This window comes from Lepidochelys olivacea, assembly GCF_965140295.1.
Source record: "Lepidochelys olivacea isolate rLepOli2 genome assembly, chromosome: 9".
Lineage (NCBI taxonomy): Eukaryota > Metazoa > Chordata > Testudines > Cheloniidae > Lepidochelys > Lepidochelys olivacea.
The window spans coordinates 78,275,834-78,299,036 of record NC_140419.1 but is presented as its reverse complement, the minus strand read 5'-3'; the positions used below and the strand labels follow the sequence as shown (position 1 = coordinate 78,299,036).

General features: G+C 47.7%; 1 long non-coding RNA gene across 1 annotated transcript; it reads left to right on the top strand.

Moving 5' to 3' along the window:
- The first annotated feature begins 529 nt into the window (after nt 1-529).
- LOC311526163 lies at nt 530-22,947 on the top strand. The gene is made up of 3 exons (XR_014712959.1): nt 530-631; nt 729-920; nt 22,786-22,947. It is a non-coding gene; the product is annotated as an uncharacterized lncRNA (long non-coding RNA).
- The last annotated feature ends 256 nt before the right edge of the window (nt 22,948-23,203 follow it).

Sequence of the window (23,203 nt, the reverse complement as noted above, 5' to 3'; positions counted from 1 at the left end):
AGGGAGCTCCTAGGAATGTGAGGAAGGCAAGAGAGGAGAAGAAATCTAGAGGCGAGAAGAGAATAGGACAGTCAGGCTTGGCCCAGGCCGTTTTAGTTTCAGGTTTGTTTCCCCACTGAGTCACGGCATGATGACCTCCCTTCACTATATAATTCTGTCAGGGAGAGAACCATTCCTGAATGCGCTTCCCAGTTTTGTCCCAAGTCAGGAACATGTCCCCATTTTGGAGAGGTTCTCAATATCAGAATCCAGTTCAGTTACAGCCTAGGATTTCCCTGTGACTGTCACCGATGGAATGGGTCCGCATGGGGGAGGAAAAGGGGGAATGAGAAGGGGACTCGATAACATTTTGAAGTACGTCCCTTTGGCATGCACAGCACTAAGTTACGAAGTTCTGTTTCCCAGTTTGACAGCCAGAGGCAATGTGCTGACTGGGGCACTTTTGACTTTTAAGTCTTAACTCTGTAATAATCACATGCTGTCTTTTCCTCTCCTGCCCAGAGACATTCACACGCACCTGCAAGTTTCCATGTCATTTGGGGGTGCAGCGCATTTAAAACAGACTTCCAGCCCAGATTTCAGAGTAACAGCCGTGATAGTCTGTATTTGCAAAAAGAAAAGGAGTACTTATGTAAGTATGCATCCAATGAAGTGAGCTGTAACTCACAAAAGCTTATGCTCAGATAAATTGGTTAATCTCTAAGGTGCCACAAGTAATCTTTTTCCAGGCCAGAGCAGCTCCGTGCTGTTCCCACTGGCTCAGCCAGAGAAGACAGCTCCCCGCTCAAGCCATCTCAGGGTAGCTCTGATCAAGTCGGCCAGCAGGGTGATGCTTCCTGAGGAGACCAGATCAGCTTGGCCAGGGGGAGACCCAAGAAAGTCTGTCCATGCATGGCTCCTACCATCTCAGCCAGGGAGAGGTAAGGTGACCAGATGTCCCATTTTTATAGGAACAGTACCAGTATTTGGGGCTTTTTCTTATATAGGTGCCTATTACCCCACATCCCAGTCCCGATTTTTCACTCTTGCTATCTGGTCACCCTAGGGAGAGACTGTATGTTGTCTCAGTTAGTAGAGCTGCTGACTGAGACCCTTGAGGGTCCCAGTTTGAGTCCCAGTTGTGCTAATGTGCAGGACACAAACTGAGAATCTGGCTCCCTGATGGGAGATTCTGCTAATGGAGACACTCTCCTGTGACAGTGAGTTCCACAGGCTGGATCGTCTCTGTCGAGGAAAAGAGCCGAGCTGCTAGCAAAAGGAGTGCATTAGGCAAACATTCCTGGCTCTCTGGATCTAGCGAAGACAGGAGCCTCCCCTCCTCCCACTTTTGCTTTCACCTTTTGTTCCGCTGAAAAGGTTAGGCGGTAATTCTTGCTCCGCTATCCACTGATCTCATGCGAGAACAAAGAGGTTACACACACAGACCCTGCGCGGGGAGACAGAAGAGAGGGCTGCGTAATGAAACAGGGCACTTACTGGAAATACCTCACCAATTAACACGCTGCTCTTTCCAGCAGCTGGCTGGGACTGTGCAAGGTACTGCCGGAGAGGCAGGGAGAGAGAGCCCTCTGAACCTGGATCATCAGCAGGGGCTGCTCAGAGGCAGGTGTTTGGGGAGGAAAGCTTGGCTAGCAGGCATGGCTGTGAGCAGAGGAGCCACGGGAAAGACAGGGAGATGCAGCAGCACAAGGACGGAGGGAGCATGTCAGTGCAGATGTGCTGTGCGTGGGAGATGCACGGAGGTTTGTGCGGCAGAGGAGCTGCCCTGGCTATTACAATAATAACCCCTTGCCCTGCCTTGTGCCCTTTCACCTGAATAATTCAAAGCACGTGACAGGCATTAACAGAGTTTCACAATCTCTCTGGCAGGGAGAGAAGGGTTCTATTATCCTCATTTTACAGATATCTACACTGAGGCACAAGGGAGTGTGACTACTCTGCACACTGTGGGACCCAGTGAACTCAGTGTTTCCAGGCCTGTGCCTGAGCATCCATACTGCAGTGTAAACCTGGCCTTACAATTGCTGGGCCTGGGTCTCACAGCTGTGCTAAAAGCTGGGTCTCGTAGCTCTGCACTACGCAGCCCGTCTGACTTGTCCTGCATCCACAATGCAGAATGACAGGGCTTGGAGCGGAGTCCCTGCGGGACTCGAGCTCTGATCTCCCCTACCCCCGGCCTTCAACAGGATCCTAGGACCTGGTTCTTGAGTGCTGGCTAGCCTGAGTCAGCTTGATTTGTGTGTGGACAGAAGGGGGCTTTGGCACACACCTGGGGCTTAGCATGTGCAGTGTAGACATAACCAGAGAGGCTAAGGCACGTGGTCCAAATTGCACAGTGAATCAGTGGTAGCATTAAGCTGACAGGGCTCCTTGGTTTTATTTCTGTCTCTTGCATGAACCACTAGACAACACTCCCTCCCAGGAGTGGGAATAGTTTCCCAGGTCCATGTCTCTCAACCAGTCATGCTAGAGCTCTGTAAGCTCTAAGTGTAGATTCACGTTTGCTAGGCCTTGTTGCCATCCATCAGCCTCCATCCCCTTGATCCCGGGGTATGGCTTTGCCTTCAAACTTTCTACCTGTCTAAAGCAGCCTCTGGCAGTCAGGTCAAGAGGAAGGGAGCATCCTTGCCATAGATGGCATAGGTCACATATCATGGCTTGACTCTTAGTAGAGAATACAGTGCTTGGTGCTAAGTGCTCCATGTACTGATGTAATTCAAGACACATACATGATGCCAGTGTGGCATCCTAGCAAATGGCAGAGCCCCCAGCATGTCAATGATAAGATGTGCATGAAATGTATGGGAAATATCATACAGTCCTAGAGGCCTCCTCCTTGTCAGGGCTATGCACAATGGTGTGACAGCATCTGCTTCAACTCCCCGTCCTAGTGGGAGTGCTGTGCAGACTGCAGGTCCAGCAGCCTAGTGGTTGATGCTCAGCAGTGCAGTGGCAGGAATCTGAGTTGGGCTCCTGGTCCTAGTCTGATGCTCTCTGTGCTGGGCTCACAGATCCTGGATGAGGCAGGTTCCAATCCCTACTGCTTTCTAACACCCCAGCTGAAATTATATTGTGAGGTATAGCTGTTGATTGGGTGGTGCCAGGGGAGTGTACACAGGACAAATCTCTCCTGGTAAAGTCAGTTCTAGCCTCAGTTCAAGCCCTAGCATGTAGGCCCCAAGAGAAACAAGCCATGACTTGCCTTCCCCACCACAAATTGGCTTCCCCCATACAGTTACTCTCCCTTGCAAGAAATGGAGTGTACTGTGGCTGCTGCTTTGGAGGGAATTCGTGCTCCACTAAGTAAACATGGAGGCAGTTGACACACACCTTATCATTACATCGCTCCACTGTGCAATTATTACATTTTCCAAGCTACAGCTGCTTCCTACTTATTATCAGGTTAAGAAACTTCTCCTGATAGTAACATCACATTAACCCTGTAATTAAGAGGCAGACCGCCCAGCGCCTGACTGCAGAGATGGGGCTTTCTCCAAGCAAGGAATGGCCATACCTGAGCCTGAGGATGCTTTGAGTGATGCAAGGAATTAGTTTTCATCCATACAGACAGCAGCTCCCATTTCTCCCCCTCCCCTTTTATAGGATGACAGCAGCGTGTACATGAACATGCCGCTGAAGGAAAGATTAGCCAAGGACTGTGACTGAGGTATCTGCTAGCTATTGCACTTCAGAGAGAGAGGGAGCATACACAAGTATCTTCAGCCTCTTCACTTGGACCTGGGTGAACAAATAATTTATCTGATGAATTTAACTTTTTCCATTTGCGAGCTGAGATATTTTAATGAAATTCTTTGTGATTTGAAATGGTTTTTCCTGGGACCCTGTCTCAGCCCAATGCTGCTTGCAGATTATTTGCTGTATACACTCAATGACGCATCACTCATTATTGGTACTGTGTGATTGGTCACCTTAGTCACATGGTTTTGTTTCTGTCCCGAGTTTGAATGAATGAAACTTTTATTAACTGTGGAGGAGGTGCTTGAAGAAGTTACTTCCACTGGAAGCTTTGGTATAACCACTTGTACGAGGACTCATACAACTCACTGCCACATGCGCACAAAGGCACATGTGTCTCTTGCTTTCAGAGAATATTTCTCCTGAACAAAAATGCCCCCATATAAGCATTTGTGGAAAATAAATGTAAAAGATCACAAGTAACATCAGAGTGACCTAAGGAATCTTATTTGAATAAATGTACATGAATAACTTCTTACATATTCACACAGCCTAGGGGCACTTGAATTGTAGGGGAGCTGTTGGTGTAATAATTCACAGCAGATACACACACACACACACACTGAAGGTGTCAGCTAACTGCATGCAGGTGTCTTCAGGAATGAAACTTACAACCTCCTGCTGCTCTTCAAACCACAGACCGTTTTTGCTGAGCTAAATAAGCTCAGCCAGCTCAGAGCCCTAGCCTACCTATTAGAGGTGCAGTAACATGCCCATATGTGTACACACATACACCCAAACACCATAAAGGGACATGATCAGGCCAGATACATTCCTTGCAGCACCAGGCAACGGGCATGCACAAACCCATACAGTACATCCCAAGGAGATGATGGGACACCTGTATTTGTTTACGTCTCTGAGAAAGTTCACTTCCCCGGCAGAGGAGAAGAACTGCTAAGAGAGCTCAAGAAATAACACTGATCATCTGCTATTTAAAGGAACACACACAGCTGATTATATGCAAAGATGGCAGATCGGCCAGAGAGCCTGCAGATATAAGACTGTTCTAATCACACCTCGGGGACCTGGCAATGTTCTTCCTTTCATTCTCCTGACCTGGGTCCAAATCACTGTTCCGTTCTGATCTGTTTATAACAGAGATGGGCCTAAACTACACAGTGCAGATCTGGATTTAGATCCAATAAAGTCATTATGAAGAGGCTGCAATTCTGTGCTAGGTACTAGGTGCACGTGGCTGAGCAACTTGTCCCAGACATGGGCATTTGAACATAGCTGAGAAGGGGTTAGGTGTTATGGTCCTGCTGCAGCATGATCCCACACCTTACATTCAAGGAAGCCATAAGAGTTTCAGACAAAAGCACCAATGCTGAACTGAGCATGCCCAGACTTTTCTTCATGGCTTGCCAGGTAGAGCATGGTGTCTAAAAGAGGGTGGAGCTGGGGCACTATAAACTACCGCTCAGTCTTTATTTAGAGATGAGGCTAAGCCCTGTGTGTCAGTGGGGCTGCCGTGGGCAGGAAGGCTTTGGGTGGTGTATGCTGCACTGTGCCCCCAGCCAAGCAGTGGGTTTCGCTCTCAGCACAGCACACAGATGCTCTCCCTTGGGCTGGGAAATGAACCTGGGAACATCTGTTTGCTAGTGCAGCTGTTGCCAGGGATGGCTTACATGTCTAGGCGCTTGCTATTCTTCCTTGGGAGAGGTGGCTATGTGCCTCCATAAGGCCAGAGCCCTGAACCCCAGGTAATACAGGGTAAGGCAGCTAGGCAGGAAGACTGAAATGCAGGTCCCCAGGTTCTTTTCGGTCCAGAAGTGTGAGCTCTACTGGCCTTGGCACTGGGTATTTGCACCTCAGCTGGGCCACCATGAGAACTGAAGCAAACCAGATGTGTCAATGTGTTCAGATCAGGGTGGCTAAGACCCTCCCCACCCCAGTGCCCTGTACATTGAACTGCTAAGATTGGGTGCCCAGCCACTGTGTCAGCCTCCAAACAGGAATTTCACATGAGCTGGGTTCTTTAAAGGGGAGGTTTCTACAAATGAGGGACTAATGGATCCAAAGTGTAACCAGTCCCAGATCACTCTACACCTTGTATGATGATCACTGAGTCTATTTGCACTATGTACGGGAGCTGCACAGACAGTGGCTGTGCTGTGAGCACTCCCACTTGGAAAAGAAGGGGATGAGAACTTCAAGAAAGGAATCTATCACGCACACACAAAATCTCACTGGATTCCTTTTCAGGCTCACCTGTCTAGCAGCCACTGGGCCCTGACACTGGGTTATTTCCTGTGTGCCACTGGAAGCACTTTCAAACTGTTGCCATCTCAAGTCTCCAGGAAAAATGCTTCAGTGGGACTGCCCCAGCACCTCATTGAGTAACCAACCTCCTGCCTAAGACACTCCATGCCCACATGAAGAGAAAGGAAGTGATGGCACTCAAACCAATTAGAAGGAATTTGGTGAAAAGGAATAGAAAGGAGGAAAGACCAAAATATGGAGAGCTAAATCTGTCTAAACTATCTAAGCAATGACAGGAGGACAGGACACCTGATAGTAGGCTGCAAATCTCTGAGGGGTGTAGACTGCAAGCAGGGAGAGGTGTGCGACTCGGTGGGATAGAATGGAATTATGAAGGGGAATGGTTATGCTGAATATCAAGGAAAACTTCCTGTCAGAGAGACAGATTAGTTTGGGTACAGCCTCCTAAGGGAATGGTTGGGAGCCCCATCACTTGGGACATAGAAAACTAGACTGGACAAAACCTTTCTGTGCTGTAGGGAGCAGTCCTACCCTGAGGTGAGATAGGCTGGATGATTAGTTAGGTCTTCTCCATGTTTAACTGCTCTGAGCTAGTCTTTGTTCCTTGCAAGGCCCTGCTAAGAACTGCCTGTGTTTAAATCATAGATCTTTTATCGGTTTACCAGGCAGCTCCATCCCTCCCTCAGTCTGATGTAACAAAGGTCTGCCTGGGAGGCTTCACTGTCTGGCACCAGTGACTAGGCAGGCCTGTGGCGATGGGTGTTTTATAGGAGTGACCGTGGCAGCACTCACTTCAGAAGCTCCCCCTTTAATGGGACATTTCCTGTGTTATCCTGACAGCTCGGGTTTCCAGGTAGTTTATCACCCTACTAAAAATGATGACAAGTCACAGTCACCCCGTGACCAGGAAGAATAAATTGGTCCTAATTATCATGCAGGCTCCTCGTGTGTCAGAATTTGAGTCAGGCAGTTTTAGCTCTGGAGTGGTCCTGCCCTGCGACCTTCCAGAGCCATATTTCTTTCAGCTGCCTTCATTTTTTTCCCTTCCTTTTTTCCTTCTCCTGATTGGTGCGTCTACTGCTGATGCCACATTCTCTGGTCTCTGCAGGGGTCCTTTACTGCCCCACAACCACCAACAGTGGGATCCCAGGAGCTGTGCAGTGAATCTGCGCTAGGAGCAGGTGCATTTGCTGCTACCAAGAACTCCATTCCTGTTGGCATCTAGGCGCTGTTGGGATTCAAGGAGAGCTCTGGGTGCTCAAGCCAACAGAATTCTTGTATTGCATGTGGGGTGGCCCACACACAGCATAAGATGAGGGAATATCTGATGGTTAAAGCATAAGGTTGGGAGTCTGGCCTCCTGGGTTCTAGTCCTAGTCCTGCAACAGGCTTACTAAGTGACCACAGGCCACTCATTTCACTTCTCTTCCTCAGTCTCTCCATCTTTCAAATGGGGATAAATTACACCTCAGAGCCTGCCATGATTAATTAAAGTTTGCAACATGCTTTGAGATCCTCAGATGTAACGTGCTATCAAGGCATAAGGTGTTACTAAGATTAATCAAAGTCCTGTAGAACCAACTGCAGGGAACAGTCCTGCCCTGTGATTCAGATAGCAGTCCCAGCCCTCTGCATTTGCACAGTGCCGGGCTCCCTCCAAAGTAAACTGGGGGCATTTAAACATGCCACTTCTCCCCACCCGGGTTGCTAGGGGCTGATGAGAGCCAGTTGATGAGGGCCAGGCTCCTTTCAGGGTAATGAGATATGTAAAAATAAAAACCCAAGGAAAAAGAATGTATGCTTCTTCCAGTGGCCCTTCAAGTGCCTGTCCAGCCATGGCCTTTTCTACCAGGCTTTTATTCAGACAGTAGGGATAATTTATGTCATGCAATTAGGTTTTGTCTGGGGGCAAATGCTAGTGTAAAGGAAAAGGGGATGAATTGCAGAGTCTAGTGAACTGAAAGAGAAAAGGCAAAGGCTAAAGCATGTGTGTCTTCCCCATCTCCATCCAAGGCGGGAGGGAGATTACATTCAGGATACCACAGAGAGAGGGAAGGCATTCCATTCCAGGACTAGCCAGGTCTCAGAACATTCAGACCAGAAAACAAATGGGTCTGGAGCTTGTCAAAACATTTCCACCAGAACAAAAATTGTGATGAAAAGCTGAGGGGGGGTCGGGGGGGAAATTGTGTCTAACTCTAGTGGGGAAGGTGCAAATTCCACTGGAAAATACAGGCTTGGAAGACAATGCTGCTGCCTCCATCACATGTATCATGATGAACAATGGAAAGTGTGGGGTGATGGGGGAATTGCCTCATGCCACAGCACAGGAGACAGAGTGTGAAATGAAGGGACTCCCCAGGTTAGCAGCCCTGTCTCTCCAAGTCCCTGGCAATCCAGTGTCTAGCACACAGGGCAGATGAACATGGAAGTGTTTTACGTAACTTTCTCCTTATACAATTTTGTGAGATTCAGGGTGCCAAGGACTCGTTTAAGAGAGCTGGGAGGAGGTCAGCAGTAGGTTGTGCAGACAGTATGTCTAATGGTTAGAGCAGAGGAATGGAAGCAAGGAGTCATGGTTTCTAGTCCCAGCGCTGCCCTTGACCTTGCAAGTCTATGTTTAATACACTTCCTATGAAATATTTTTGCATTGAAGGCTTTCTCTCTTCAGAGATTCCTGAGGTGAGGAGAAGGGTGGATACAACTGAGGGGATGGAAGTATTTGCAGTGGGGTCCATATGACGCCTCCACCCCTTTTGGGTTCAGTGAGTAGGCGGTGACTCTGTGCAATTAAAGTATATTGGCTCGGGCTAGGAGTTAAACAGCTGTGGGGTGGTAGAGGGAAGAGACTGAGGCTATCATCCTGGGCTGGGATCCATCGTTCGCTGCAGGAGGCCACCAAAATTCCACAGAACAACCAGCAGATCTCAGGGAAGGGTGGCATCTGGCTTTGTACAGGAGGAAAGTGAATTCTGGGAGCATTTCCCTGGCCTCTCTGGCAACAGCAAAGGGTGAGGTGCTTCTGAGGCACCACCCCCTATTCACACCCAGATTCTAAAGATAGCAGCCCAAAAGAAAATGTCTAGTGTGAGACAGAGAATGGATCAGAGAAGCTCACTAAAGCCAGGAGGGGCAGGAAATGGCAGCTGGCAGGAGGAGTTCTCAGCCCCTGGTTTCAGCAGGGTTGTACATGGGACCTGGCATTTGTGCCAAGTTGGCATCTGAGCTTATGCTTTTTGGTTTGCAGATGTCCCGACGGGGCTCCCCTTACATCCTGTCACCTCAGCCTGCGCTCCTACAAGATCTCCCAGGCTAAGCAGAGCAGGATTAACTTAGTACATGGACTAAGACTTTCAGGGGAAAATTGAGGGTGCTGCAAGGAGTAGTGCTTGGGAGCAGATGGCACTTTTCCCCATCAGTACTGAACCAATGCCCCAAAATGGCATCGGGGGTGCTTTACCATAAGAAGCGCCATCTTTAATCAGAAGGAAAGCTGAGAACTTGGCTACTCCTGCCAGTTAAAGATCCCTAGCACCTATCCCAAGATTAGGGTCATCCTGGCCCAGTTCCTACCTGGGTAATTAGATTCACTGCCCCCTAAATTCCTCCTGCAGCTTCAATTTTGTAGGGGACTCTCCTTCACATGCTGTCTTCAATCATGCAGTGTTCCCATGTGCAGCACCCTTCTTCAAGCAGCATATTGACATGGGTTGCCCACACTAGCCAGGGAGCTGAAGATGTTATGCTCAGTCAGCTCCCTTGTGTTATAAGAGTGAGGCCTGGGTGAGAGAACTGTGGAGCACCACTGAGATGATTCTAACCCTAGCAGGAAAGATTTTCACCTCTGTGCCACCAGCTTAAATTCAGTACCAGGTGGTTAGGGACTGAGCGTTCGTTGCCATCTCACAGCTGGTCCACTTTGTGAAATAACTAGTTAGGTCTGGGTCCAGTTCCTAAAGGACAATTATCCATGTCACCAGAGCACCATCACACATGGCACTAATCACTCCCACACACACACGTATGTCTCAGCAGAGAGGCTAAGGCCTGACTGGACTGTACAGAGTGGTTACTCCTCTCCCACCCACAGAGGTTGTTCTGGTCCCCAAGTGATAAGGACACTATAAATGCCTAGACTGGGGGACAGTATTGAGACACACTTGGTGGAGGGGGTGTTTGGGGAGATTCAGACTGCTCTAGTGTACGGAAGCCTTCATTCTTTAGAGCTATCAAGACAGAACCTTTCCCCTGCACGACATACACTTTAAAACAGAGGGGGAAAGTAATAGTTAATGGCTGCTTCAGTCCCTGCCTCTCTGATATTTTTGTCCTCCTTGAGTGCCTGTAGAGCATTGCTCTTTGTACTTGGAGCAGCAGCTCTGCTGCAAGAACTTTCAAAGGGCAGAGTTGTGGGATAACTCCTCCTCTTGACTTGACATTAGCAATAAAAATCTGTAGGGACTCCAGTCTGAAAGCTGCTGCTAAGATCCGCACCCCCGCTGCAGGGCCCTGCCAAAGGTTATAACACTGCAATAGGGACAGAGAGACTAATTTATCCAGCTAATGCACACCCTGTACTGTGCACCATGGAAAATAGATGGCTGTTCTGGGGATTTCTGTGCAAAGAAGTCGTAAAGCATGAATCCCAGCCAAGGAGAATCTCTGGGGTTCTTTGAAGCAATTTCTCCACCAGTGAGAGACCATGCAAGATAAAAATGATGAACAGAATCCCCTGGCACTTGTATTGGGCCGTGGGCTCGTGCTGTCGAATCCATTAGCTGGAATGGGTTGACGAGGACCACCCACGGGCATGCAGAGCTGCAGGTTAGGGAGCAGACTGTGCCTGGCCTCTTCTGATCTTCTTTGCCAAGTCTGTTCTGCTTCTAAACAACCTACCTTAATGGTATTGTCAAATAGCCAAGAGCGTGATGGGAACACAGTGAGGCTAGCCCAGGCCAGTAACTCAGTGCTAGGCATGATGTTTGCCAGCCCAAGTAAAAAGGGAGCAAGCACCAATTTTCATTGGTATCTATTAGAACAGGAGAGCTTCTCCCAGCTGAGAAAGGTTCAGGCAGCCTGCTAAGCTGTTTGCTTTATAGATATTATCCAGTCAATAACACCAGCTCTGAGCATCTCTCCTGCTCTCCAGACACATGCACAATTCCTAGGAGCTGGGGAATAGAGGACAGAATAGGCCTGAGGTGTAGGTGACATCAAGCACAAATGGGTTAATTGTAAAGCCTGCATCTTTCAGCAGTTGCTAGGTAACAGTGTCCTGTCCTCAGGATCACAGATCAGCCAATGAAAATTTGTTCGAAATATGTAATACTTCCCTCCTGTGTACAACTGGTTGGGTGTGTTGTTACTCTATACTCTATGGGGAGAAAGAGAAACTTTTGTGAGACGAGATCTGTGAAAACTGGCCTGAACTGCTTTGAGAATGCTTCCATCTCTCCTGCTCCAGAATTACCCTCTCTTAACAAATATAGTTGTTACTCTTCTAACGCCTCTCCAGACAATCTGTTCCAAACACAAGCCCCTGTTCTTTAGAGTGCCAAGATGTTTGCAGCAGAATAAAAACAACACACAGAGCCCAGCAAATAGTGGAAAATATTTCCTGTGATTAGTTGTTTAAAGTCTAAAGTTAATTTTGATTTGAAGAAAGTATTGATGGCCCATTGGTTCTTTCTTTCCATCAAGTGCTTGAACTTTACTTCTGAAAAATGCATTTTTAGCTCTATTGTTAACCAGGGCCCATTTAATTATACATTATATTGTAGAATTTGTGGTCTTGGCTAGCCATGTGGTATTGTTTCTGTTCCCTGATTGACTGGCACTTAGCCCTAGTAGTGGACTGGATGCCCAATCGGGTTGCCACCTGTCCTAGTTTTGCCAGAATCATCGCTCTTTTGAGATAGCTGTCCTGAGAAAACTGTAAGAGTGCTCAGAACACACCGCCAGCTCTACAGTTTGATGGGCTCAGGATCATCCCGAATGCCATGTTTTTTTGTACCTCGGAGGTGGCAACCCTAATGCCAAGAGGCCTGGACAAGCAAGCAGGTCCTGTATCCTCTCAGGGCCCTGAATCCCCCCAGGCTCCAACAGTCAGCTGGGTGAGGGAGACCTGTATCCCTGTGCTCCCCCTTAGGGGGTCAAGTGAAGCTGGATGAGAGAGACCTGTATGCCCCTTCTCCCTTCACCCATGGCCTGTACCTCCTTGGCAGCCAGAGCCAAGTTGGGCGAGAGGGCCCTTATCCCTACTGAAAGCCAGGGACCAGGCAGACATGGGGGACCCATTTCCACACACACATACTCCAGGGGCCAGGCCCGCTGGGTGAGCAGAGAGGAACGCACACAAGAAGTGAAACCCAGAAGAGGATGAGGCTGCTGCTCTCTCTGTGTTGCTGTCTGTCTCTCTCTCAGCTAACCGTGACAGGGAAAGCGTCAGTCTAATCCGACACGCAGATGGTGCCGAGTGGATTTTCTTTCACTCCGGTACTGGTGCCTGGCCTGCTACCTCACATAATCTCTGCCTTGTCACAGTTCAGTGGCACTTGGGGAGTGGGAGGGCCATGCTTGAAGGAGCAGGCTGAGCGCGGGGCCCTAATTCAAGGGAATTTAAATGCTAAATGTGCATTTGGAAAGTTTTTTCTGACAACAAGAGTGGGGGAGATAAATGCATCTAGGATGCTCGTCTCTGGCTTTGGTGGGGAAATTGAGACATTCGGCACCTCCCAGGAGTCCAATCCTGGGGAGCAAAACATTTTAGTGAAATAGAAATTAGGTCATATACCCTTGATTGTCGGCATAAATGGGACAATGTGTACATTTTATTTACCTTCCTACAGGCAAATGTAGTAAGCATGTAATAAATCATTTCTGCAGCTGCTAGGCGAGCCTCCTGCTGCAAACCCAGCAAAATTCATGCATACTAAACCTGCCCTAATTACAGCTCCCTCACTGTCTCCCCCCCCCCCCCCGCCGCTCTTCTCACTGATTCACTTTACTTCCAATGCCACATCTTCCTCTCTCCTTCTTCCTCTTCCTCTCTCCTTCTGTTCCTTCCTTTCCCCCTTTATTAGCTGTAGAGCATCTCCACGTACATGGCACTTTCCACACACACAAGACAAGACCCTTACCCCAAGAAGCATAAAATCTAACTGAGACTCGGACACAAGTGATACAGCTAGGGCCAGACCAGAACTGACATCTGGGGGACTGGGAAACTTTCAAGCTGTTTTGGGGGTCCCATTTGTTGGAGCACATGAACTTTGTGTTCTGTAGGATTTTGTTTTCAAGGCACAATTAGTTAAAGAAACGCCCTTGTTTTTTCCATCTCTCTCTTGGTTGAAGGGCAGTTTTGTCTGGTCCCCCCATTTGAAAAGAGTTCCCAAACTGAGGTATTGCAACCTGGTGCACAGAGTCACAGCCAGATCAAGTTTGGCCTGGCTGCCCCTCTGTCTCCATCTATGGAGGGCAGACAGGCCAAGCCTGAGTGGAGCTGCCTCCCACTTTAGCTATTTGAAACATTGGGAGGGGTGAGGTAGGGATGTGAAGGGGAAGCAAAGAAGGGGACAGTTAGGAGGGAGGCCCCAGAGCAGCATGGGAGTGAGGCAGAGTAGGGGGAATTAGAGGACAGGTGGAGTTCCTGTCTCTCTCTCTCCTGTCCCTTTTTCTGCTACCAACAGGCTGACAATCCTGTCCTGCTGGCCGTGCTCAGTGAACACTATTGGAGGCTGCCTGCTGACTCACTGTGCCACACACTGCCGGCTGCAGCCCCTGACTTCCAGGTGCAATTCTCAGCTTGTATCTTGGAGGGCCCAGGCTGGATGTAATGAAGTCTATACTGTCCAAGCACTGCGATCTAGCATGTGAGACCAGGAACATGCTTCAGGCTTAAAGGATCTTTCCATTGGCAAAGGTAGCCCAAGTGCATAACTGATGTGTCCATGGTGAGGGAACTGAACCCTACTTCACTAAACCGAGCCTTACTTAGTTGGTAACAATATTGCACCAGATACTAATGTCTATCACTTCTCTAACCTTAACCATAAGATTCCATCAGCTGTAAACCTGTGCATAACACACATGTTGTTCTTGCCCTCTTTCTTGCTGTTATTGAAGGAACACATGCCACGGGACCTCCAGGACCTCAAAATAATCCAAAAGAAACAAATGAAAAACACTCTGGCACTAAAGATATAAACACATCACAGGCCTATTCTGGTCTGTTCCTCCAGCCGATCTGTGTAAAAGAGAGAGAGAGAGGAGATGACATAGCTGGCCAAATTAACACCTGGTGTAACACCATTGAAATCAGTGGAAGAACACCAAGGAAGAACAGCCAGTTTCTTCCCTTAGCCACTTTGCTCCTGTCAGAAGGAATAGCACTTACACATTTATTCTGTCTACACACACAGATGAATGCACACACCAGTGCACACAGGCAATTCAGAGCTTCTCCCATTAGCTTTTAGTAAGCTGCACGGTGGATGTGCCACACCCACTGTGATGTGCATTCCATACATTCTTCTGTTTATATCAACCTTGCTAAAATATCGCCCTTGCCCAGGCAGGGTGATCTGGGTGGGGAGGTGCTGGTGGTTTCCCTCCAGTAACTCTGCCAGTGACTGTTTGGACCCAGGGCACTAAAGCTCTAACACTCCCATGAGATCTCCACCGGGCATATTCAGGCTTCTCTTTTGTACTGAGATTCAAAAACATGCACAACAGATTAGTAGTCCTGGGCTCCAGCTGTTCCTAGAGGGTCTCCCATCCTCTGTGATTAATTTAATCCGAACTAGCATTAGGTACATCCCTTTAAGGGAAGAGCTACCTTATGAAACTGGAAGATGCACCAAAGCAAATGCTTAATACAAGAATCCCAACCAGTGTTATGGAGGAGTTAAAAAAAAAAAAGCAACTTGGTCACTTGGCAGCTTTCACTTTTTCCAGCTGTTTCCCCGCTGGGTAAGGGGAGTTCAAATACTATCTAAGGCAGGGATCTGCAATCTTTGGCACGCAGCCTGTCAGGGAAATCCGCTGGCGGGCCAGGACAGTTTATTTACCTGCAGCGTCCGCAGGTTCGGCCAATCGCAGCTCCCACTGGCCATGGTTCGCCGTCCCAGGCCAAAGGGGGCTGTGGGAAGTGGGGGCCAGCACATCCTCAGCCCACGCCGCTTCCCACAGTCCCCATTGGCCTGGAGTGGCAAACCGCGGCCAGTGGGAGCCGCGATTGGCCGAACCTGTGGACGCTGCAGGTAAATAAACTGTCCCGGCCCTCCAGCGGATTTCCCTGATGGGCCGTGTGCCAAAGGTTGCCAATCCCTGATCTAAGGACACAAGTGAAATACATTTTCTGTATCTCAACTCAGTGCTTTCTGGATACTTCCCTACATCCTGGGACTCCTGCCCAATTTAATACAACCTGGCGGGATTAGCAGAGACATCGAGGATGGCACGGAGGGATTCACTATAGGTCGGGACTGAAGGGCACTAGCAGAGGTGGGATGTTCAGCAGAGCTGGAGTAGCAGAACAGAACTACTGTGCTAAAAAGCACAGTAGCGGATCTGCTCAGGACTGGGATCAGTACGGGGATGCGGGGGGGTCTGAGGCATGTGGGTGAAGCTGTGGGGAAGATCCCAAGATGGTAAGCAGTGGTGCTGCAGTTCAGCGGCAGGGTGAATTAGCAAAGCTGTGGATGGGAAACTTGCACAGCAACTAACTCCACAGTGGTTGGCTCTAGCCGGTGCTATCGGTCCTTATTTTCACGAGCAACAAGTTCACCCAACTGTTCTTCCCTCCCTGATAAAAAGAGAGAAAATGATTTTCCTTCACATGTAGTTAGTTCTTCAGAGTCAAGGAAACGCTAGTAAAGTCACACAACTGCCCTTTGCATAAAGCTAAAGAAAACGAGAGCAAAACATGGCAGCTCTGACAGGCAAAGGGTTGAAGAAGGGGCACCAGTGAGCGAAGGCTGGAGGCAATTTCCTATGCTCAGGGGCAGCCTCCCAAGGTTAAAAACAATACTGTCTCCTCCACTGCCATGTTCATTCCTGGACTACAGCTCCCTGTAGAAAGAACCAGTAGTTGGAGGGGGTTGAATCGGGTCAGGAATGAATGAGTGAACCAAAGATAATGTTGAAATGCAGCTTCCCTGAGAGTGCCCAGTAGCTGCTGGAAATGACATCTACCTCTGAATCAATACACAGTGGAGAACCTGGCTAATAAATCCAGTGGTGTTAGGGCCTAAAAGGAGACAGACAGAGAGCAGTCCAAGCCACAGGACATTCCATTCCCACAGATCCTTCACCACTGCAGCCCAAAGACTTTTCAAAGGAGGGTGGGCAGCTGCCCTGGCTGGCATGGTGTTTGGCTGACTCAAACACAGAGTTCCAAGAGCTGAGAGAACAATGTGGTTTAAGGCGGGTGAGAATGCAGGCATTTTGGTGCCAAATGTCTAGTTTAGCAAGAGCAATGAAAAGCAGTAATGATAAACATACAAAGTAAATACCATCTAGTGGGGCATGATAGAACCCCGGGGAGCGTCTCATACTCCTATCTCGTGCAGAAAATGAAGATTTTACAGTAGAACCTCAGAGTTCCAAACACCTCTGGAATGGAGATTGTAACTCTGAAATATTCATAACTCTGAACAAAATGTTATGTTGTTCTTTCAGAAGTTTACAACTGAATGTTGTCTTCATACAGCCTTGAAAATTTACTATGCAGAAGAAAAATGTTGCTTTCTCTTTATTTTTTAGTGGTTTATATTTAACACACTACTGTACTGTATTTGCTTTTTCTTTCTTTCTCTCTCTCTCTTTTTTTTTTGGTCTCTGCTGCTGCCTGATTGTGCACTTCCAGTTCTAAATGACGTGTGTGGTTGACTAGTCAGTTCCTAACTCTGGTGTTCATAACTCTGAGTACTAACTGTATCACTAAAGCCTTGGAGATCAGGGCAGAGAAAGTCCAAGCAGCAGGCAGAGGTTTATACAATAGGAAGTGTATTTTCTTCTTTTGCATGATGGTTATGGGGTTGCAGCCATTACCAAAACCGTTACTCTGATATTTCCTTCCCACACATTGCTCTTGCTGGTTGTCCAGCCTTGAATGAGTTCCTATGCAGTGTTACTGAGGAAAGTCCCATCTGGAGCAGTCCTTAAGGAAGGAAGAGCATAAAATTAAAGGTTCCTTAAGAGGAAAGGAACAGCTTTAATGCAGGGACACAGGGTTGGTTAGGCCCAGCAATAATTCCTCAAAAGTGACATTCTTGTGACAAGAAAATTCCTTCTCTTAGGTGGAAACCACTGCCCAGAAGCACTGGTTCCAGAGGAGAGGACACCCTTCAGAAGAAGTAACTATTCAAAGCCCCGTACAAATAGATAAGCAAAAGGCCTTCCTCACAAATCCAGGCTATGTCAGAGCAGCTGCTGGATGCCCTTCTAGTTTGCTAACATTCCTGGTGCTTATTTTAAAGGCAGTAATTGCTGAATCTTGTTTAAAAGAAATGTCGACATCAGCGCTCCCTTCCTTACACTGACAAAGGGAAACAGATCTATTACTATTTTTTCAGTAAATGTTTTTGCTGGCCTTAGGACTCACTGGTTCTTCAAAGGAAAGTGAAAATTTGGTTCCATCCAGCTGTTATCATGCATTGGGAGCAGGAGAGAGATTGGGAACTGGGGATCTCCAAGCTGTAATAAAGCAATAGGTCAGGCGACGACAGGCTCAGGCACAAAATGCATAAATCACTCCACAAGGGCCTTTTCTTCCCCCAAATCTCTCTTCTTGCCAAACTTTCAGCCACAAACCAGGGACCTCAGAGCACCGAATCAGCAGTAAACTTGAGTTCTCCAAAACCCCAATGTTTGTGCAGAGTAGGTAGAGATGGAAATCTTATCCATCCTGTGGTGAATGCAGTGTTGGCTCAAGGTGCAGGCTTTGTCATGAAAGCCCCACTCAGGCCAAGCCAAAGTCTTAACATTTAATGACACATGCTGGATGCTTCCCATGCCAATTTATGTGGGAAACAAATACCCCATGTAACAAACAGGGCATCATCTCCTGCAGTATCCTGGATGAACCTTACTGAATTCAGTGTAATACCTTTGGGGTCTGTTGTATTGAAAATGAAATTGTTTATGTGTTATTGTGGCCAGGGAACGTATGTATTTCCATGGGAAGAGTGAATATAGCTCTTCCAGGAACAGAGTACAGTCAGGCGTAATTAGTCAAAGTCACTCAGGTTGCAGCATCTTCAGAGAAGCAATACTCCTGGAGAGGTTCACATACACTAGTTCAAACCAGATTCACCAGGAACAGAAGGATTTTAGTTAAATAGCCTGGTTGTAAACCGACTCATGGCTTTCTTCCTGGTCCAGAAAATGGACAGGACCTCCAATCTACAGAGGGCCCCAATACTTAGGGAAGGGTTGGAAGAGCTTTAGCCTTCTTGGGCCCCATAAGACTGTGATTTTGTTCTGAGAAAAGAGGTTTTATGACCTGGAAATCACAGGAAAACCCCTGGGTGGAGTTGAAGCATTGCTTACTTGCCAGAGGACAGGCTGGAGTTGGGGTGATCTCTGGTAAGCTGTATTGTTGTTAATATGTTTTCTCCATAATGCGTTTACCTAAAGAATAAAATGTGCTTGCTTAGAAAGGGCTGATTGGTAGGGTAACTGGGGTAATTACTGTTAACCTGTCTCAGAAAAGAAGGCAAAAGAAGCCTGCTTAGGCAACCTGTCTTTGCTGGGGAGGTCTCAGGACAGGCATGGAACTATTCACTCTGGAAATACTTCAGTCAGAAGGTAGAAAGATGTATGTCTCCACTCGAGAAAGGCAATGGCCAGGGAGCCTGATGTCTAGACTGGGTGCTCTTGCTGGACCATAGAGAAGGAATACAAGTATAGTTGCCCTGATTTGTGACCCATCAATTAAGAAGTCTCATTTGCATTTGCTTGCAAAGAGATTTTCACTTGTTGGATGCTCTCTTTACACCAGGTGGTGATCACTGCTCATTTGCTGCAGGTATTCACTCTAATCTTGAAAGCAATTTATGTGAGGTGCCTTTGGAAACATTTCAGCAGATGAGTTTTACTAGCAACAAAGCTCATACAAAGTGAATTGCAAACTCGCCTCTTGTTATTATTTATATTACCTCAGGGCCCTAACTTAGAGCAGGGCCACATTCTAGTATGTGGTCACAGTAAAAGATAGTCCCTGTCCTGAATAGACCAAACAGACAAAGTTGGGAGAGAGGAAATATTATTATCCCCATTTCATAGCTGGGGAAATGAGGCTCAGAGAGATGAAGGGATTTGCCCAAGGTACCATAGAAAATCTATGGTAAAACTGGGAACTGAACTCAATTCAGTGCCTTAACCACAAAAGGCCTGGTTCATTGCCTTAACCACAAAAACACCTTTTCTCAAACATCCCTTCTCTTTCTCATTCACATGAATATTCATGGAAAGTCAATTTTAAACAGATGAGTAAATGAGCAAGACAAGGGTCTGCCCAGATCTTTTCCACCTAGAATGAGGCATGTGTATGAGGTTACTTTGTGTGACTGTGATGAGAGAAAATTAAATGCAAACTCTGCACTCAATCAATAAACCTGACTGTGACCTAATGATTCTAGGAAAGATGCCTTGGGCCAGGCCTGTAGGGCCTAGAAAGGAAGCATTCTTAAATGTTCTAAAACCCCAGAATTCTGCTCCATCTCCCAAGGATACTTTAATCCCAAGTGCTTCTCCTGATTATACTCAGCCAATCGAGGAAGAGAAGCAATGTGACGTGACATCTGAGACCAATCAGAGCCAAGCAGCACAGCTGTCATTTAGAATAGCGACTCTTCTCCACAAACTGCTCATGGTCAGATGTTGGGTGTGGGTGGAAATAATACTGCGAAAAACTTTAGGGATTGAACTCGAACAGTGAGTGAATTGGCGGCAATGGGCCATGCCTAAAGACATTCCTCAAGCAGGAAAGGAGGCTGGATTCCCCACGTGACTTATGCATTTGGAAGGAACGTTTTGCTCAGTTCTGCTTTACACCGTCTACTCCTCTGGATCTCAGACCCAGGCTCTCCTGGTGCCCACCTACATCACACTATCTAGGTCTGCTAGTCCTGTCTGCCCACTGGAATGATCTCGCTTTCTTTGGCATTTGTAGTGTTTCATCGTCACTCTGATACTGTGCGAATGGTGTTTGGAGAGAGATGCTGCCTAAGCACTGGACCGAGGGCCAGGCTCTCCTGACCTCTACTCCCCACTTGGACACTGACTCCCTGTGGGCCACTCACTTCCTCTCAGCCGGTAAAATGGGGATGCTAACGTTTACCTGCCGCCCTGGGGAGCTGAGAGGAGGAATGAGTCCATGCTTGTGGAGCATTTGAATATAAACAGCCCACAGGATCTGTATATTGTTACTGTGTGGTGCGGCAAGCGCTTCAGCCAGGGGAGGGGAGGCGCTTTGTAGATACCAGCATTATTCTTGTTATTCCTTGTGGGTGGGTGATCCCAGAGTGCCATGGTTCCTCCTGCCTCTGGGCAGTCTGGGGCTGGCTCTCCGCAGCTAACAGGTATTTTCCAGCAGGCTCACCTCCATTACAAGCCCCTGTCCCCTCCTCTCCACGCTCTCCCTGCTGTGCTTGCTCCACCACAGAGCGAGCAGCCTCTGTCCCTGAGGGGATGCTTCCCTTTACCAGGCCAAATACCTTCCTGCAGGGGCTGAGCTCTGCCCTTTCGCCTTGTCCTAGAACAACCTCTCCTGACCCATGACCATCCCAGTCCCCGGGGGACGCAGCTGTTCCATACAGGCCCGCTATTTCCATCGGTCTCCTTGGAGACACGGCGGCTGGAGGGGTGTTGGTTACTGTATCCTGAACCCACATTCCAAGATGCTGCCACACAATCATGCAATAATTACAGTATCAGCTTTACAGTCCAGAGTCTCTTGGCAAGGGAGAACCCATTGCACAATGCTGAGCCTCCAGGAGCAGCAAAGAGAGGGTTTTTCCACAGCACACAGCAACCTCAGTACTGTAGAGACTTGTTCTACAGGTGCTATCATGATCAAGAGGCATCCTGGGCTGCTCATCTCAAGCTAAAGGCCATGCTAGGCTGGCACAGCCCTTGTGGGATCCCAATCACACACCCAATGTGTACATTCCATGCTGCTGATGCTCTTTAATTTAAATAGAGCCAAACCTTGCATGCTTTCTCACCCAGCTGTTCTCCCTGCATCCATTAACACAATCCTTCTCCTGTTATGGCCAACAGGAGTAGGGGAAGGTAAGCAGGATTTGGCTCATGATGCTTTTTGTACCATCTCTTCGTGGCAGGTTAATAACATGGGGCTAGCTTGGCTCCTCGCATAGAATAGCACAAGGTTCCTCTATAGTTTCCAACAGATTGTTCCACAGGGAGAACACATTCCACTGGAAGAGGCAGAGGGTTCATGAGTTTATGGGAAGGGGGTTCATCCAACTCCCTTCCCACAAACTCATGGATTCTCTGAGATACACCAGAGGCCACATCCTCTCTGGCAATATGGTTCCTGAGGACTCTCCTTTGTCTACCCTTGGTCATAGACCTAGTCTGCATTTAGTTTTGCACATATTCCCCCTGGGCTGTTGGGAGGGTGGTGCACATCTTCCCCTTTCCCGTGGACTATCTTCACTCATCTCCATCTGCAGACCATAGGGAGGTCTCTGGAGAAGGGGTGGGCATGACATTGTAGTGATGGGTGATTTGCAAGCTTCTGCTTGGTTTGAAGGCAGCCCCACCTTCCATATGCCAATCCCCAGGCACGGCCAGGCCAAGGATAAAGCATGTGTGAGCAGGCACATGACCCACTACCGATTCTGACATTGGGCTGGTGCTGGCCAAGCTGTGAGCTGGTTCTGGCCCTTCAGATGCTTTTCACTGCTGGAGCATTTGCAGAGGTTAAAATTCATAGTATTAGAGTAGTTTTCAGAAAGTTTCACCAATTGTCCTATTCAGAGCCTGTGAATCAAAGCCACTTGGCTCCTGTTTTCAGTCACCTTTAACTATCTTGTTCCAGCCTGGTACAAAATAATGTTAATTGGACCAAGCTAATGTGAGCACCTCTAACCATGCACTCAAAAAGAATCTGTCAAAGGGTAATTATTGGAGCTTCTAAACAGGAGAAAAGAGAGAAGAGCCAGAATGCCAGGAACGTCACAGAGCAAGAGAAGGGGGCTCTGTATCAGCAGTAATAGTTTGGCCTGAAGGAAGTTAGGAGAAGTTAAAATGCCATGAGGTCATAAGATGTTAACCACTAACCACCTCTTAAATTGAAAGATAACTGGTCTCAGTGAAGCTGAAAGCCATTATGTGAGCAGTCCAGGAGAAGCTAATTATTAAAGAGAAGCTGCAGCGATTAGTTATAAAACTTCACCCAGATAAATATTTACTAAATAAGAAAATGCGGCTATATTACCAGGCACTGAATTGGAACAAAACAGCTTTTAGAAACCCTGGTCATGGTCACTCTTTCTCCATCTCCATCACTATGAATGGTGCTCTGGCCTCTCTCAATGGGAGCTGCCATTTTACTGATATAGCCTAGCAGGAGATCCAAACTGAGATGGAGCCGAACTACGGAGAGGCTGCTCATATCTGAATGCAGGGCAAAATACAAGGACCAGTCTATAGTCTGTGTGTGTTTTTAGACTGGCTAACTGAGCAGTGATGTTAAACAAATGTAACATTTTAAATATATAGCTTACCCAACAGCTCGGACAGTCTCTGACTCCTGCTTTTTCATTAATCCAGGTGCTGAAATGGATTCCCTGACTCCCACTCTGCATTATCAGACTGGCCAGGAGGCAGTTTCCTACTTGATTATTAATTATTTTTCTATATAAGGCTTTAAACATTTCATGCAATTTGCTCTGTCTTGTAATTAGATGGGTGATTAAACTATCTCTTCTGTTCCACTGTGCTTTTTCTTTGTGTGTCCCACCCATCAGGCTTTAAAATGATTACGAATCAAGCCAAAGGCAAAGAGGCTTGCCTGACAATTCTTGACCAGATTTTCCTGAATTAGTGAATCCTAAAAGTAAACCTAGATCCAAACCAGGCCAGCTGGCCAGCCCAGGAAAGAAGAGTTCATGGATCCTGCTGGCTCTTGTTCACGTGCCATGGTATGTCAACAATGAACAACAGAGATCAGCAATGAAGTGTGAGAAAC